Here is a 410-nt window from a genome sequence, read left to right as displayed (position 1 = left end):
GCCAGGAAAAGAATTTAATCTTAAGAGGTGCCCAAATCTTCCAAACCATCCTAGGCATCTCAAACTTGATCAATCCGGCAAACTGCTTCTTGTATGCGGTGGGGGCGGAGTACACTAGTAGAAAACAGGGCTTTGGTCACAACTCAATGTACACATTAGTCCCGGTTGCATTACAAACCGGGACTAATGTGAGCATTAGTCCCGGTTCGAGCGGCTAGGGCGTCGAGAAGGCATTAGTCCCGGTTCAAATGGGACCTTTAGTCCCGGTTTGAGACAAGAACCAAGACTAAAGGGTGTGATGCCCTTTAGTCCCGGTTCTTGTCTCAAACCGGGACTAAAGACCTTTAGTCCCGGTTTGAGATACGAACCGGGACTAAAGGGGTTCATGTCTCAAACTCTACCCCCCCCCC

Source organism: Triticum dicoccoides, chromosome 3A (genome assembly GCF_002162155.2).
Source record: "Triticum dicoccoides isolate Atlit2015 ecotype Zavitan chromosome 3A, WEW_v2.0, whole genome shotgun sequence".
NCBI lineage: Eukaryota > Viridiplantae > Streptophyta > Magnoliopsida > Poales > Poaceae > Triticum > Triticum dicoccoides.
Note: the sequence above shows the minus strand (reverse complement) of the source record.